Raw genomic sequence first — 15,472 nt, 5'->3', positions numbered from 1 at the left:
ATCGAGGGTCCTTGTTATAGCACAAGAGAAAGCTATGTAGTTTTGAACTTATTTTGGCTCTAAGCAAATGGGTAAGAGGTTTCACCGGGAATAATTCCTCTTTGGGTGGATGTGTCCTATTTTTTTGGATTCTAAGGTTTTTACCAAGATGTTTCACCGGGAATAATTCATCTTGGGGGTTTGAACTACAGATCTCTAATTAGGAAAGAGCCTTCACCGGGAAGACATTCTCAATCCTAGGCCATATTCCTATAATATATATATATAGTTTAACTGTCCTAGGGTTTATACTCAAACATAGTTCTAAACTAATATATGCACAGTTTATATTTGACAGTAATTTAAATAAAGACTGTAAATTGAAAGCTTGTAAAGCCTAACCTGGATGGAGTGGAGGCCATTGAAGAAGTATGTACAGAGCCTCAACAGTAATTTTTGTTGTTTTGTTGATAACAGTTGAATATATATATATGATAAACAGTTAAGGGTTTTTTGAAAACAGAAGAAGTGAAGATGGACAAAGGTCACATAGGTATCTGAAGAGTTTCACCGGGAATAATGCCCTTCAAATACCAGAAGAATGTTTTGAAAACAGAAAGAAGATTTTGAAAATACAGTTTTGAAAACAAGCTAAGAAGAGAAGGTTTTTGGGACTTACACTCTATTAGAGGCCCAGTACTTTACAGTACTGGTGTAAAAGCAATTTGAAAATGATTTGGAATGATACAAGGTTTTGTTGTTTGAAAACCCTAATCATTTGATTTATTCGGAGATTGAAAACAGTTTTGAGAATTGACAAAAGTCAACTTAATTAAAGTAAAAATAAAGATTTTTTACTTAATTAAGACCTAAACAATTAGGGTTTTATCATAAACTTTATTTACAAAATAATTTAGGTTAAAACAAAGTGAAAATATGTATTAAAGTATTTAAGAAAACACCTAAAACATACTATTTTAAACCTAATAAAAATACATGAAATAAATAATTTTTTTATGATTTTTTTGATTATTCACAAAGTAGGTATATTAAATAGCAAGTGTGTGAAAAATGAAGTGAAAATGATTTAATTTGATAAGTTTATTGATTGTGTGAAGTTTGTATAAAAAAAAGAATGAAAATGGATGCTAAAAAATTGGTTTGGCCCTAGAGAGTTTCGAACCCACGCCCTTCATGATCACATTTCAAAACTTAACCAACTGAGCTGCGCGCGCAGCTTGTTAACTATATACACTCAATATATTATATTTTCAGATAAGCCAGGAAATTCAAATTTTACGCGCGCCATGTTCATCTTCTTCCTCGAGCTTCAGATTTTCAAATTCCTAACTCTCTGGTTTCTCAACTAAATGGCATGATGTAAACATCAATCTCACTCGTTTTTGGACAAGGAACATGATTATGGGCTCAGAATTCATTTATTCTAAGTGTAACTAACGAATTTCATTATGAACACGAAGAACACATAAACCCTAATTTTAAAATTAAATGATGCACAAGATGAATAAATGAATGATGATAGAGGGTTTTCAATCCTCTGATGATGCTGAACAAGATAGAATCGAGCTTTACCACAAAGAGTGCTTAAATTAAAGAGGTGGAGTTCAGAAACTTACCTCTGAAAATGGAGGTCGTGAGGATGATGGAGAGCACCTGGGCTTGAATGAATGATCTCAATAGCTTCCCTGAGACTCAATGATGCTAATTGAATGCTTATTGCAACCTGAATCCTTCTGAATTGTTCTATGGACCTCCCTCGATTTCAGCTTCAAGTGAACATGGAGGGTGTTGATTCTTGAGTTATAGATGAGCTGCAGCCATCTGGTTAGCTTCACTATGACCTGAGGAGTGTGCCTGGATGATTGGCTTGGCTTGGAACCTCCTGAATTACTCCATGGACCTCCAACTGCAAATGCTCCAAAGTGAGAGCAACAATGGTGTTCCTCCACTTACAGAAGTGATCCAGGTGCTTGGATCACCTCAAATGATCCCCCTTGAGATGTTAGAATGTTCACTTCCCAAAGATGAGCTCTGGTTTGAAGAAATCGATTCTTCTTGCCAAAGAACTTTGAAAAATAATGAACATGAGAAGAGAAAGAGAAAGCAAGGAATATGGTTGCTTTGGTGTGTTTTTGAATGAGGAATGCATCTGTATTTATAGGCAAATGGATCAGTATAGCTGCAGAGGAGTGAGCTTCCTTAGTGAAGTTGATTTGCTTTCTTAGCCATGAAGGAAGTTTGCAAGTATCTCTTATGCAATGATGAGAATTTTGATTCCATTTGATCAATCCCCCTAGCCCTCGATTTTGTTTAATCTTAGGGGACAATTCTGAGCCAGAAATGAGCTCTAATTGGTTGGTGAGAAGATTCCTTGGGTGATTCATCAATTTGCCATAAATTCACAAATGTAATCATTACATAATCACATGTTCTTGTTTTTAGAATCTTCTTCAATTCTTATGGCATGGTGAAAATGAATGCATGGCATGGTTTCAGATGTGTTATGGGTCGTGTAGCATCCATTCATGAAGCAAAATGCACAAAATTGCAAAGTTCCAATTTGCACATGACCTATAATTTTACTTCATGAGGCCAACTTTGAACAAGCATAACTCCTAGCTCAAATTGAATTTGAAGAAGGTTGAACACAATTTGGAAAGCCCTAAACATCTGAAGGATAGAAAAACACTTAGAAAGGGGGGGATTGAATAAGTGTGACTTAAAATCTTGGACGATAAAAATAAAATGCACAATTATTTTTATCCTGGTTCGCTGTTAACGAAGCTACTCCAGTCCACCCCCGCAGAGATGATTTACCTCAACTGAGGATTTAATCCACTAATCGCACGGATTACAATGGTTTTCCACTTAGCCGCAACTAAGTCTTCCAGAGTCTTCTGATCACAACCTGATCACTCCAGGAACAACTGCTTAGTTCACTCCTAAGACTTTTCTAGAGTCTACTGATCAACACGATCACTCTAGGCTTAGTTCACTCCTAAGACTTTCTGCTCAGCCAACTGCCAAGACTTCCTGCTCAGCCAACTGCCAAGACTTCCTGCTCAGCCAACTGCCAAGACTTCCTGCTCAGCTAACTGCTAAGACTTCCTAGAGTATACTGATCAACTGATCACTCTAGTTCCTTACAACTTAATGTAATTTATTCAAGAGTTTACAAATGCTTCTTAAAAGCGATAATCACAACTGTGATATTTCTCTTACAATTTAAGCTTAATCTCACTAAGATATTACAACAGCAATGTAGTGAGCTTTGATGAAGATGAAGATTCTGAGTTTAGATTTGAACAGCGTTTCAGCAAGTTAATTTGAATTGTATTGGTGCGAAATCGTTAACCTTGCTTCTCATCAGAACTTCATATTTATAGGCGTTGAGAAGATGACCGTTGAATGCATTTAATGCTTTGCGTGTTCTGTACAGCTTTGCATTTAATGTTATACGCTTTTGTCAATTACCTCGAGCCTTGTTCACGCTGTGTCTACTGACGTAGCCTTTAGTAGCTTTAACGTTCCTTTTGTCAGTCAGCGTAGTCTGCCACGTGTACTTCCTTCTGATCTGATGTTTGTGAATACGACGTTTGAATATCATCAGAGTCAAACAGCTTGGTGCACAGCATCTTCTGATCTTCTGACCTTGAAGTGCTTCTGAGCGTGATACCATCTTCTGATCTTCAGTGCTTCTGATCTCATGTTCTTCTGATGCTTCCATAGACCCATGTTCTGATTCTGCTTCGACCATCTTCTGATGTCTTGCCAGACCATGTTCTGATGTTGCATGCTGAACCATTTGAGACACATCTTCTGAGCGCTGAATTATGCGTACTCTTTATATATATTTCCTGAAAGGGAAATTGCATTGGATTAGAGTACCATATTATCTTAAGCAAAATTCATATTATTGTTATCATCAAAACTAAGATAATTGATAAGAACAAATCTTGTTCTAACAATCTCCCCCTTTTTGATGATGACAAAAACATATATAAATGATATGAATTTGCGATCAGAAAGAGTAGACGGCAAAAGACAAATTACACAGCTATAGCATAAGCATATGAATATGTCTCCCCCTGAGATTAACAATCTCCCCCTGAGATAAATAATCTCCCCCTGAAATAAATACTCGAAGAACTTTAATAAAAGACTTCTCTGATTATTTCGGTAGAGACGATCATATGAGCTTCTGCCTTCAGAGAATCCATAGCTTCTGACTTCTGCTTCCATTGGACAGCTTCAGAACTTGAATTTCTTTGATCTTCAGAACATTCACAGCTTCTGACTTCTGCTTCCATTGGACAGCTTCAGAACTTGAATTTCTTTGATCTTCAGAACATTCACAGCTTCTGACTTCTGCTTCCATTCAGGACAGCTTCAGAACTTGAATGTCTACTAACATCACTTCATGCTAGATTTGTATCAGAACATTGTTGAATGTACCAGAGCATCATCTGAGCATCTCTACATCCTGAAATGTTACAGAACAAAAACTAAACGACAAAAGTCAGCATGAACGAGTTAGAACATAAAATGTATATTCAAATACATGATATGTATCAGAGCCAAATGTATCAGAGCATTTTAGGCTAAAAACATGTATCAAAGCAAATAATGTATCAGAGCCATAACATTATGTGTATCAGGGCAAATAGAATTTTGTCAGAACAGGATAGACAATGATATTCAAATTCTATTATCAGTGCTTCTGATTCATTCTTCTTTCTTGCTTCTGATCTCTGAAGCTTGACAGCACTCAGCTTGCTTCAGTTTCAATGGTTTTGCTTCTAGTGTTTGCTTTGAAGATTCACTTCACTTCTTTGTACCTGCAAAACACTTAAACCATATAGAACTTGCAGTTCTTGTTAGTGAATGTGTGGGAGCCTTTACCCAGCAACTGATAGATTTAATCAAATCATTTATCATTTATCTTTCTCCCCCTTTTTGTCATAACATCAAAAAGTATATATAAAAAAAATTCAGATGTATAAAACGACAAAAGAAAACATTTACTGGAATGTAAAACACAAGGAAACTTTTTCATTGATAAATCAAAAAAGGATTACAAAAGATGTGCAACAAAGAAAAATAAAACTACTGAGACCAAATCCTAGGACCCTAGCTAAGACCACGTCTGTGCCAGCATGCCATGAAGGAGTGAAACGCCTCATTGACTGCTTCTAGGGCTTTCAGGCGAGGGATCAGGGAGACTTGGTCCTGCAGCAGATCTTCCACCACCTTTTCCAGAGACAACATCCTCAGCGGGTGAAGATGAAGAGATGTCTTCAGAAGAGATTAAGGGAGAGGAAAAATCAGAGGAAGCTGAGTCTTGAAGGTCGAGAGATGAGGAAGAAGATGGAGATGATGGAGGGCTTTCACCAGGAGGATGAAACACACGTCTAGAATAATTTCCAGACAGCATTGCTTCGAAAGGATTCACCTTGAGAGGATCATAGGTGATTTTGATCTTTTTGGGTTTGGAAGGTGATGTTTCAACAGCTTTTCGTTTGTTGTTTCTATCAATCTCATTATTTGCTGGTTTTGAAGAAGAATTCATGATGAGTTTGCAAAAAAAAAAAAATGAACAGGTAGGGTTTGATAAGGAAGAGAGGGAGAGACAATCTTTAAGAAGGAAACAAGGAGATAGGAAACCGAAAACCATTTTGAAGAGTATTTAAAGGAAAATAAAATGAAACGAATGATGAAAAGCATTTAATGTTACGTGACGTGAGGAGAGATAATAATGACAAAAGACGTGATTAGCACAGTTACCTAAGAAGACGTCCCCTCAACTGCACGCACGCTTGTCCAGGAATAGTGAACACGTGTTTACCATCTGGATAGCCAGTTACAGCTGTTTTGCTTTGAAGAGAGATTCTGAATCAACTTAGACACTGAAACGTTAGTAATAACTGAATCACAATTTCTAATTGATTTCTATCAGAACTTCTTAACAAAAAAAATTTCATATCAAGGGATACTCATACGTAAGAATATCTCATCTTCTCATTCTGAGCTTGTTTCTGAAGACCCATTTTGTACCAATTAAGTTGAATCCATCTGGTCTAGGAACAAGATCCCAAACATCATTCCTTGTAAACTGATTTAGTTCTTCTTGCATAGCAATTATCCAGTCTGGATCTTCTAGAGCATGATCAACAGAAGTTGGCTCGATCAAAGATACAAGACCTAATTGACAGTCTGCATTGTTCCTAAGGAATGCTCTTGTTCTGATTGGATCATCCTTCTTTCCAAGAATGACATCTTCTGAATGACCAGAGATGAGTCTGGATGATCTTCTGACAGATGGTTCTTCAGAAATACTTAGATCCTCCAGAGAAGCTGTTACTTGATCTTCAGATTCTTTGCTTCTGAGGAGCTCTGCTTCTGATGCGTTGCTTCTTGGCTCAACAACTTCTGATATGTCAATATCACAACCTGCAAAATTATCAACTTGCTTTGGTTTTTCAGAACCAAGCTTATCATCAAACCTGATATTGATTGATTCTTCTACAACCAATGTTTCAGTATTGTATACCCTGTAGCCTTTTGAGCGTTCAGAATATCCAAGAAGGAAACACTTTTGAGCTTTGGAATCAAACTTACCAAGATGATCTTTAGTGTTCAGAATAAAGCATACACATCCAAAAGGATGGAAATATGAAATGTTGGGCTTTCTATTCTTCCACAATTCATAGGGAGTCTTATTTAGAATAGGTCTGATAGAGATTCTATTCTGAATATAACATGCAGTGTTTATTGCTTCTGCCCAGAAATGCTTAGCCATATTGGTTTCATTGATCATGGTTCTGGCCATTTCTTGAAGAGTCCTATTCTTTCGTTCTACAACCCCATTTTGCTGTGGAGTTCTAGGACAAGAGAAATCATGGGCAATACCATTTTCTTTGAAGAATTCTTCAAAGGATTTGTTCTCAAATTCACCACCATGATCACTTCTGACCTTTATGATTTTACACTCTTTTTCAGATTGAATCTGAATGCAGAAATCAAAGAACACTGAATGAGTCTCATCCTTGTGTTTTAAGAATTTTACCCATGTCCAGCGGCTATAATCATCTACGATGACTAATCCATATTTCTTTCCTCTGACAGATGCTGTTTTGACTGGTCCAAACAGATCAATGTGCAAGAGTTCTAACGGCCTTGAGGTAGAAACAACATTCTTAGACTTGAATGCAGGTTTGGAGAACTTGCCCTTCTGACATGCTTCACAAAGAGCATCTGATTGGAATTTCAGATTAGGGAGTCCTCTGACAAGATTCAGTTTGTTAATCTGAGAGATCTTTCTCAAACTAGCATGACCTAACCTCCTGTGCCAGACCCACTGCTCTTCAGAAACAGACATAAGACAAGTCACCTTCTGACTCATAAGATCTTGCAGATCTGTCTTATAAATGTTGTTCTTCCTCTTGCCTGTAAATAGGATTGAGCCATCCTTCTGATTTACAGCCTTGCAAGACTCTTGATTAAAGATTATATCATAACCATTGTCACTTAATTGACTGATAGATAAAAGGTTATGTGTTAATCCTTCTACAAGAAGTACATTAGAGATGGAAGGAGAGTTACCAGATTTTATAGTTCCAGAGCCAATTATCTTGCCCTTCTGATCTCCTCCGAACTTGACTTCTCCTCCAGACTTAAGCACCAGGTCTTGGAACATAGACCTTCTTCCTGTCATGTGTCGCGAGCATCCAGAGTCCAGGTACCATGACATGTTGTGCTTTGTCCTTCTTGCAGCCAAGGATATCTGCAATAGGAATAATCTTATCCTTAGGTACCCACATCTTTTTGGGTCCTTTCTTGTTAGATTTTCTCAAGTTCTGATTGAACTTGGGTTTAACATTGTAAGCAATAGGAGGAACAGCATGATAATTCTTAATGTGAGTTTCATGATATTTCCTAGGTTGTGTCACATGCTTCTTAGTGTGTGTAATGTGAAAACTTTGTGCATGTGAGGTGTGCCTAATATCATGTGAGTGGCCATACTTGAACTGATCATACAATGGCTTGTATGTAATTTTCATTTCATCAACAGGTTCAAGTTTGTATGGGGTCTCACCCTCATAACCAATGCCAACTCTTTTGTTTCCAGACACAGCATATATCATAGAAGCTAGCTGACTTCTGCCAATACTTCTAGATAGGAACTTCCTGAAACTTAAATCATATTCTTTCAGAATATGGTTCAGACTGGGAGTGGATTTTTCTGAATCAGAAGGAGATCCAACATTATTGGATAATTTTAAAAGTTTTTCCTTTAATTCAGAATTCTCCAACTCAAGCTTCTTTGTTTCAAATTCAAATTGCTTTTTCAGCTTTTTGTATTTGAGACTGATCTGAGACTTGAGTTCCAGAAGTTCAGTTAGACCGGAAACTAACTCATCTCTAGTAAGTTCAGAAAATACCTCTTCAGAATCTGATTCTGATGTAGATTCTGATCCGTCATCTTCTGTCGCCATCAGCGCACAGTTGGCCTGCTCATCTTCTGAATCATCTTCTGACTCATCCCAGGTTGCCATAAGACCTTTCTTCTTATGAAACTTTTTCTTGGGACTTTCCTTCTGAAGACTTGGACATTCATTCTTGTAGTGTCCAGGCTCATTGCATTCATAGCACATGACCTTCTTCTTATCAAATCTTCTTTCATCAGAAGATTCTCCACGTTCAAATTTCCTTGAACTTCTGAAGCCTCTGAACTTCCTTTGCTTGGTCTTCCAGAGTTGATTTAGCCTTCTGGAAATCATGGACAGTTCATCTTCTTCTTCAGATTCTGATTCTTCAGGATCTTCTTCTCTAGTCTGAAAAGCGTTAGTGCATTTCTTGATATTAGATTTTAATGCAATAGACTTACCTTTCTTTTGAGGCTCATTTGCGTCCAGCTCAATCTCATGGCTTCTCAAGGCACTGATAAGCTCTTCCAGAGAAACTTCATTCAGATTCTTCGCAATCTTGAATGCAGTCACCATCGGACCCCATCTTCTGGGTAAGCTTCTGATGATCTTCTTTACATGATCAGCCTTGGTGTATCCTTTGTCAAGAACTCTCAATCCAGCAGTCAGAGTTTGAAATCTCGAAAACATCTTTTCAATGTCTTCATCATCCTCCATCTTGAAGGCTTCATACTTCTGGATTAAGGCAAGAGCTTTTGTCTCCTTGACTTGAGCATTTCCTTCATGAGTCATTTTCAAGGACTCATATATGTCATAGGCCGTTTCCCTGTTAGATATCTTCTCATACTCAGCATGAGAGATAGCATTCAGCAAAACAGTTCTACATTTATGATGATTCCTGAAAAGCTTCTTTTGGTCATCATTCATTTCTTGCCTTGACAGCTTCACGCCTCTGGCATTTACTGGATGTTTGTAACCATCCATCAGAAGATCCCATAGATCACCATCTAGACCCAGAAAGTAACTCTCCAGTTTATCTTTCCAGTATTCAAAGTTTTCACCATCAAATACCGGCGGTCTAGTATAACCATTGTTACCGTTGTATTGCTCAGCAGAGCCAGATGTAGATGCAGGTGTAGGTATAGTCCTTTCACTTTCATCAACCATCTTTTAAATGAAGCGTTTTTCTCTTCCTGAATCTTTTCTAAACACGGTTAAGTGCTTGCACCTTAGAACCGGCGCTCTGATACCAATTGAAGGATAGAAAAACACTTAGAAAGGGGGGGATTGAATAAGTGTGACTTAAAATCTTGGACGATAAAAATAAAATGCACAATTATTTTTATCCTGGTTCGCTGTTAACGAAGCTACTCCAGTCCACCCCCGCAGAGATGATTTACCTCAACTGAGGATTTAATCCACTAATCGCACGGATTACAATGGTTTTCCACTTAGCCGCAACTAAGTCTTCCAGAGTCTTCTGATCACAACCTGATCACTCCAGGAACAACTGCTTAGTTCACTCCTAAGACTTTTCTAGAGTCTACTGATCAACACGATCACTCTAGGCTTAGTTCACTCCTAAGACTTTCTGCTCAGCCAACTGCCAAGACTTCCTGCTCAGCCAACTGCCAAGACTTCCTGCTCAGCCAACTGCCAAGACTTCCTGCTCAGCTAACTGCTAAGACTTCCTAGAGTATACTGATCAACTGATCACTCTAGTTCCTTACAACTTAATGTAATTTATTCAAGAGTTTACAAATGCTTCTTAAAAGCGATAATCACAACTGTGATATTTCTCTTACAATTTAAGCTTAATCTCACTAAGATATTACAACAGCAATGTAGTGAGCTTTGATGAAGATGAAGATTCTGAGTTTAGATTTGAACAGCGTTTCAGCAAGTTAATTTGAATTGTATTGGTGCGAAATCGTTAACCTTGCTTCTCATCAGAACTTCATATTTATAGGCGTTGAGAAGATGACCGTTGAATGCATTTAATGCTTTGCGTGTTCCGTACAGCTTTGCATTTAATGTTATACGCTTTTGTCAACTACCTCGAGCCTTGTTCACGCTGTGTCTACTGACGTAGCCTTTAGTAGCTTTAACGTTCCTTTTGTCAGTCAGCGTAGTCTGCCACGTGTACTTCCTTCTGATCTGATGTTTGTGAATACGACGTTTGAATATCATCAGAGTCAAACAGCTTGGTGCACAGCATCTTCTGATCTTCTGACCTTGAAGTGCTTCTGAGCGTGATACCATCTTCTGATCTTCAGTGCTTCTGATCTCATGTTCTTCTGATGCTTCCATAGACCCATGTTCTGATTCTGCTTCGACCATCTTCTGATGTCTTGCCAGACCATGTTCTGATGTTGCATGCTGAACCATTTGAGACACATCTTCTGAGCGCTGAATTATGCGTACTCTTTATATATATTTCCTGAAAGGGAAATTGCATTGGATTAGAGTACCATATTATCTTAAGCAAAATTCATATTATTGTTATCATCAAAACTAAGATAATTGATAAGAACAAATCTTGTTCTAACAACATCTACTTCAAATCATTAGTTTATGTCTTCTTCAGAATCATTTGGGAAATTTGTGAAAAATGAGCCCAAAGTTGGATGAAAACTAGGTTAAAACACTTAGAAAAATTTCTAAGTGTTTATGACCTAAACTTCAAAATTTCCAAAACTTCATAAATGGTTGATCTTTTGAAAAAAGTTCCCTTGTAAGATGTAGTTTTATTTTGCAAGATCTACAACTTTCATGTTGGAAGTTTTTTGAGTTGTGTAGGTGAAATTTTGAGTTCTCACAATGCCCTCAAAAACCCTAATTCCCGACTTTTTGCTCCTTGATGAATTTCTTTGAATTTCTTTGGTCAAATGACTTTGACATCCATATATTGATGATATTGATCTTTGAAAGTCATTTTTTGACCAAAAATCTTAAAAGTCAATGATGATCCCACACAGTTGACTTATCCTGACAAAGTGAATTTTTGGGCTTTTGTGTAGAAACAAGATCTTTTCCTCAAATGAATGATGTAAATGGATTATATTGAGGTAGTAGAGATTCTTGAATCATGTCTTGAGTTTTTGATCCATGCCCTGATTAGAAGTCAACTATCTTGGTGTATTAGGTCAAAAACCCTAATTGTCGACCAGAGGACAATGATGAGTGTGGACTTTGAACTGAGGTGTAATGTCCAGTGGATCTTGTCATATGAGTTATTTGAAGATGATTGATGTCTTTGAATGGTTTCCTGGGGCTTTTTAGGGTTTCCCAAATGTGATCCCTGATTTCAGTCCTTGATTAGGCTCAAAACCCTAGTTTGGTGACCTGAGTAAACCTGTACTCAGATGACTGGATGTCTAATCAATCATAGATGAGAAAAATGAAGTCCTTGAGCCCCATGATTGTATTAGGGACTAATCCTTGTATTGATTGATCCTTTGCCTGAGCTTTCTTGTCTTTGAGCATCCTCGATTAGATACCAGATGGAGAAGTAACTGCTCTGGAAACTTGTCTTGACCTGATGAAAAATCCTGAAGATATGCCATCTCAGGGGGGTCAAAAATTAGGGTATGACACCATGTTATAATGGAACACTTTTTACCAATAGGTATACGTTCTATTCTGCCAGAAAAAGTAAGAAGCGCAATAACTAAGCTGTGTTTCTTCTTCAGGTCAATTTGTAGTAAGGTGGTCGATCCCGCGATCTTACCAACATTGCAAAAAGAGATAGTTGTTACTTTATGTGATCTTGAAATGTATTTTCCTCCCTCGTTTTTTGACATAATGGTTCATCTAGTCGTTCATCTTGTGAAAGAGACACAATTGTGCGGACCAGCTTATATGAGACGGATGTACCCTGCTGAACGTTATATGAAAATATTAAAAGGGTACGTGAAAAACAGAAGTCGACCGGAGGGTTGTATTGCCGAACGATACATTGTTGAAGAAGCGGTTGAGTTTTGTACTGAATATCTGTCAAATGTTCAATCAATTGGACTCCCCAAATCTCATATTGTCGAAAAAAAAGAAGGAAAAAGGCTAATTGGAAATAAAGTTGTGACAATATCAATGGTCGAACGGGATCAAGCACACTTGTATGTTCTGCACAATGAGATTGAGGTTGAGCCGTATGTTGAAATGCACAAGGTTGTTCTCCGAGATTTAAATCCAAATAGAAATGAGAACTGGATAGTACAAGAGATAAAGATATGTATATGAGAGAAAAGTGCAACACTTCATCGGTGAAAGAAACTAGTGATAAGGCTAGTATCAACTGTCAAAGGAAATTTCCCGAGGTAATTATAAATTTTTTTCCTTACAAATTGTTCTATTTTATTAATGATAATGACGTTATATTTACTATTGGTTTAGGGCATTTCATCTTGCCAACTATACTTATTGTCACCGAATTATCGACTAGTTGGCAAGGGAAAAGTGCACAACACTTTGGGAGATTTACTTCACCATAGACCGCTCTCGGATGGACACCTGAAAGTATCGGTGGATGTTGTATTAGATCATGATGCGATGCTACCGGTACCTGACATGGTCTCAGAGACGACATTGCTGCGAGATGCAATAGGATCATTTGTTGCATGGCCCTCGGAGCTCATTACCATTAGTGATGAGGTATATTGAAAACGATTATGAATCATTTAGTTTTCGAATGTCAATTCTAAACCGTTTATTAATTATTTTTTACATTTTAATTTTAGACTGCTCCTATAAAACCCGCAATTAAGGGTAAAGGGATTTTACAGGAGGAGGAGTCTGTTGCATCACTAAAAGAGGTACATTTAAAGTGTTAATATATAATCTGAATCTAAATCTGCATGATTTTATATTTTACCTAACTTATATGATTTTTAGGCATCCGCTCGGGAGTCACAACAAGTGACGCAACAAGTTCGTAGCGTACCACCCACTGGTCCTCCGAAGATAGCGGCAAAAAAAGGCGGTGCTTTTGTGCCTCGATACCGGACGACGCTCGCAACAATAGGTGATATGTCCGATTTGAAAGATGGTGCTTTACGTGAAATCAATATGGATGAAAGTGTCTTCGGTATTGAATTCAAGTCACATATTGCAATTGATGGCTTGGAAGAGATTTTTACGCATGAACAACTAGGCGTCGGTAATATGCACTCATACATCCGGTAATATTCACTCATCCGATATATTATTTAATTAGTCCCACAATATAATTTATTTACACATTTCAATGAAAATAATCTAATGTTTATTATGTTTTTATTTAAGGTTGTTGTATGACAGAGTGTTGCGCGGGACTGTATTGTCTAACAGATTCCGTTTCGTGTCTTCCGCCCATTGCAGCGGAATGGCAATTGCTTCGGAACCAGAATCAGTTAGACAGCTCTTAGTCGATAGATTCATGTCCACCGGCAATTCAGAAAGTCTGCATCTTTGGGCGTATAATACCCGACCAGTAGGGTTAGTTTCTCATTCTTGGTTCATCTAATCTCTGTTTCTTTTGTGTATAGAAAAATTTTCATATAACCTATTGTTTTAATTTATAGAGCAAACTGGTTGTTGCTTGCTATCAACCCTATAAGAGAAGTCTTGTATTATCTGAATTCGGTAAATGGTGACTGGACCAATTATCCGGCTATGAAGGAAATCGTTGATTTGTAAGTGGGATCGTTCTAAATATTCGTGTATATTTATATATTTACTTATTTGTGGGATTGATCTAAACATATGCTTTTATATATTTGTTAATTAGATCAATACAAGTGTTCCGAAGTCAACGGGACGCACAGGTATCCCGGACTAAATCAAACAACATTACTTGGATCAAAGTGCAGGTACATTATTTTTCACAATTTTGCTTATAATATTTATGCTACTTGATAAAACAAGACAACTATAAAATCTTATTTGTTTTTCTATGTAGTGTCCGCAACAGCGAAACAGTTCAGATTGCGGATACTTTGTTTTGAGGATTATGAAAGAAATCCTTCAGGCGAATCAATTAGAGATTCCGCTCACGGTATGAATTTATAACTTAAGATAATTTCATATAATTTATTACATTTAACTAAATATATCATTCATATTATGTTTTTGTTTTGTAGTACCTTGACGAATTCCGTGCTGCTGGGTACCCGAGACTTAAGTTGGAAGAAATCAAAGAGGATTTGTGTCACTTTTATATTAAGCAATTTTTCATGTAGGATTTGTGTCGATTTGAACTATAATATTATTGATGTTGTAATGATGTATATATATAATTTTGGATATTATAATGGTATTATATTAGTATATATATATTGTCTTACTGATGGCTGAAATTATATCGTCGAAAATATATTACAGGTCGAAAATATTACAGGTTGAAAACATATTACAGGTCGAAAATATTACAGGTCGACTGGGAGGATTAAATTACAGGCTGCACATTAAAATACATCATTTAGCAACGACAGCGCTTTTAAAAAGCGCTCTTAAAGGTCCACCTACAAAAGCGCTTCTTAGTAAAAGCGCTGCCAAAGAATAATAAAAAGCATAAAAAACTAAAAAAAAAACGCAATATACGAAAGCGCTTTTGGAAAAGTGCTCTTATAGAGGGGGCTACCAGAGCGCTTTTTCCAGGAAAGCGCTCTTATAGGGGGGCCTACCAGAGCGCTTTTTCCAGAAAAGCGCTCTTATAGTGGGGACCTACCAGAGCTCTTTTTCCAGAAAAGCGCTCTTATAGGGGGGCCTACCAGCGCTGGCTTTCATAGCGCTTTTGTTACCTACGCCAGCGCTGGCTTTCATAGCGCTTTTAAGCGCTTTTAAAGCCCATAAAAAGCGCTTTTAAAGCCCCAGCGTGTTGTAGTGATGGTTAACACTCCAACAACAAAGTCGATAAGAAAAAAAGAAATAATACAAGAATGAAAATATATTTGAATAATACTTTTGATCACTTGAAATATATATATATATATATATATATATATATATATATATATATATATATATATATATATATATATATATATATATATATATATATATATATATAT

Source organism: Vicia villosa, unplaced genomic scaffold, assembly GCF_029867415.1.
Source record: "Vicia villosa cultivar HV-30 ecotype Madison, WI unplaced genomic scaffold, Vvil1.0 ctg.003400F_1_1, whole genome shotgun sequence".
In the NCBI taxonomy this organism is placed as follows: Eukaryota; Viridiplantae; Streptophyta; class Magnoliopsida; order Fabales; family Fabaceae; genus Vicia; species Vicia villosa.
The sequence above is the reverse complement of the archived record's forward strand: the minus strand, read 5'-3'. Positions refer to the sequence as shown.